Genomic DNA, 4,151 nt, shown 5'->3' on the forward strand with positions numbered 1-4,151 from the left:
AATAATTTATTATTGAATTTTGCGACGAAGTTTAAAACTCCACGGTTTGACGTTAACCCTTTTTTCATATTAACGTTAGCATCTGTAATCGATGGATTCTGAAAACTTCAGCTATTTGCAGTATAAAATAATATATAAACGTAAGATTGGAGCACTTCAAATTATATACATAAATAAACTATAAAAAAAACAAAAAAAAAAATGGTAAAGAAATCCTAGAATCACCTTCAACTTTCTCACACATTCACACACCCTATGTGTACATCCGATGTGGATCGTAGCTCATAATTTTTAGAAAAAACAATACACTTAAAATTTATACATTTTAGGATTGTTAGCAATAGATAATTTAGTATAACGTAATTTAAAAAAAAACATATATATATAAATATATATAAATGATTTATCAAAATTCAGATTTTTGAGCTCCTTAATAAATAAATTATAACTAAAATTTTTAACTATTTCATTTTTAATATAAATAATTATATTGTCAACAAGAAATTTATCTTTTATTTTATTCAACAATCTTGTTATTATAATTTATTACAAAAAATGATTTTTCTGTTCAATTGTAGAAACATAAAAAATTAAAATAAAACAAATTAGATGATAAATCAAGTGATATGTTATTGACTTTCTTATTTTCGTCAAACGTAATTCAAACATGATTGATAAATTTTTTAAATATGGATGGTTAGGAACATCAACAATAAAATGTTGGAGTTAAAATTTTAAACTAATATTTTCTTCATCAATATACTTTTTTTTTAAGTTTAAGATTAAAAAATAATGTATCATAGTCTAATAAAATATCGAGACGTAATTACAAATTAAATAAAAATATGATAATCAAATTACAATTAAGAATCCATTATGAATAAACATATAGTACATCACTATAGTACATCACTCTTCCTTTTGTATTTTTAAAAAGTAAATATACAAAAGAGTCATGAGATAAAAAATAATGTTAATTATTAATCTAATATTTATGTTTCAAGTGAGACAAAAGAGGATTTTTTTTCTTTAAAAATGAAAGAAAACAAATGAAAAAAATGAGAGTAAAAATAATGAGTTTGTGTGTAACTTCTTTTTTTTAAAAAAAAAAAAAAAGTTAAAGCAATATATAAGTATAATTTGTAGAAAACTCAGAAAACAATGAAAAAAATTAAAAATATCTTATAAATAATTTTATTCTTTATTATATTTGATTTTATGTTTTATTATTTATTAACATTAAATATTATGCTTTATAAAAAAAATAAAAAGATACATAATTTAATTTTCATTAACTCTAAATATGCACTTTATAAAATTAAAAAAATTAAAAATTTCTAATATATATTATTTAAAAAAATTCAAAAATATTGGAACCATGACTAGAGATGGCAAATAAACTCGTGCCCGTGGGTATCACCCGAACCCGTCCCCGTTTTGACGGGGAATCCCCGATTTGACTGGGTATGGGTATGGGTATGGGTAATACCCGAAATTTTCAACTGGGGATGGAGATGGGGATGGGGATATATATATACCCGCCCAAATACCCATCCCCGCTTAAATTACTAAACTATTTATAATTTATTAAATAATCTAAAAAATATATATAAATAAATAATATATTTACACATAAAATATAATATAATATAATATAATATAATATAATATAGTATATATACATATAAATAAAATATACTTTTATATATATATATATATATATATATATATATTTACATATATACATGTAATATAATATAATATAATATAATATAATATAATATAATATAATATAATATACATATAATATATATACATAATAATATAATATAATATATATAATATATACGTATAAAACAAATTAATCATTTAACTAGTGAGATCTTTTATAAACAAATTTATAACATTACAAATTTATAAAAATTTAAAAGAAATATATATATATATATATATAAAAGCATAAAATATCTACGCATATACATATAATATATATACATAATAATATAATATATTATTATATTTATATTATTATATAATATAATATAATATATACTTAAAATAAATATATATCTATAAATATATATATATATATATATATATAAACATAAGATATCCACACATATAATATATATACATAGTAATAATAATATAATATATAATATAATATAATATATATAAATAATTATATATATATATATAAACATAAGATATCCACACATATAATATATATATACATAGTAATATAATATATAATATAATATAATATAATATAATATAATATAATATAATATATATATATATATATATAACATATTTCTCATTCTCTTTGTTTTTTGTTATACACTTTGTTTACTCTCTCAATTGTCTGGTTTGTTTTTCAAGATTTAATTTTGAAGGTAATTTTTCTTCTTCTTATTACATAATTTTTACTCTCTATACATGGTTATGTTCAAATAGGTGTTCCTCAATTTCATTCTATGAAATAATTTTTAGGTTACACATTTGATTATCTTTATTTATTTATTTATTTTCATGAAAATGTTTGACTCTTATTTTGTAGCTCTTCTTTTTGTTACTTTGGTTATACACTTTTTACTCTCTTTTAATTGTTTGGCTTGTTCTTTAAGGTTTAAGCAGATCTTCAAGGTACTTTTCCTTTTATCATAATCTTAATTATACATTTTTTTTCCGTTATGTTATGTTCAAATGGATATTGTCAAATTTGGGTCACACATTTAATTATCTTTACTCCTTTATGATAATGAATCTGATGAAGAAGGTACATTATATTCTAGTAATTAAAATTTTCAATTTCAATTATTATATCATATCTAATTTTTCATTTTTTTCTATGTGTAGGTGGATCGAATGCAAATGAAACCACTGATCATTTGTAAAATTAAGAAATATTTTGGTTATTATAAAATTTTAGTAATGTGTAATTTTTTAGCTTTTATATAATTATTTGAATTTTATTTAGTTGTTATTTGATACTTTAATTTGAGATTTATACTATTATAATATTTTTCTTAATATTTGACATCATGAAAATCAAAAAGAGTATGTTATTTTAATATTGAATATTTTGATAGTATCATGATTCCGTTGGTGTGATTTTTAAATTTTTTTTATAAAAAATATTTAATTGATATATGGAACAATAAAAAAATGGGTATGGATATGGGTATAAGAAAATACCCGTTACCCGGTGGGGATGGGGATGAGTCAAAAGTTGTATACCCGTTGGGTTTGAGAATGGGGATAGGGATGAATTTTTATTATGGGAATGGGGATGGGATCATGATACCCGTACCCGCCCCGCCCCGTTGCCATCCCTAACCATGACCCCTTCTATCCCTTTAATGATCTGCCCTGTGTACATTTCTTATCCCGAGAACAGTTCAATAATAACTTGTATAAGTTTGTGCACATTTTAATTATAAATCCATGTTAATATTTTTTCCAGTTGTTAAACTTATCAATTTTTTTTTTTTAAATTTGAAAGAGTCTAATGCTACATTTTTTTAAGTTAACGAAAAAGCATTATATTTATAGGCATTAAAGAAATTAAATATGTATTCATCTATATGTACTAATTTAAAACAATCATTTCAATGATAAAAAAAAATAGACGGGTACGATCAGTAAGTAGTAAACATAATTTATAGGCTTATTAGATTTAGGTATAAATACAAATTTGATATCTCAACTTTTTTGGAAAGTTTAATTTGGTACCCGAATTTTAGGAATGTTCAATTTGGTACCTAAATTTTTTAAACGGGTTTATTTTAGTATATTCCATTAAACATTACATAACGCCGTTTGGTTTCTGTTGAGGTGACACTATGCTGGGATACGTGGCAGAAACAATGGTTCAGATAAAATGAGTTGGAATCTCCCTTTATTTGTAAATTTTAAGTGCCCTAATTTGTGGAGAGTGCCCTAATAGGTGGTTTTCTCTTCTTCTGAATTTTCTAGACATTGAAGAAATGTCAAGGGCTCAATCATCTTCCTCCTGCTCTCACAATTCATGGTTGATGTGAAATCAAAGCTTGTCCTGTAATAGTGGTGGCTGTAGAGGGTTGGGTGAAGCACCCACATGCAATTGCAGAGTGGAAGCTGTGTTGAGAACGGCTAGAACTATGAAGAAT

Source organism: Vigna unguiculata, chromosome 3 (assembly GCF_004118075.2).
Source record: "Vigna unguiculata cultivar IT97K-499-35 chromosome 3, ASM411807v1, whole genome shotgun sequence".
In the NCBI taxonomy this organism is placed as follows: domain Eukaryota; kingdom Viridiplantae; phylum Streptophyta; class Magnoliopsida; order Fabales; family Fabaceae; genus Vigna; species Vigna unguiculata.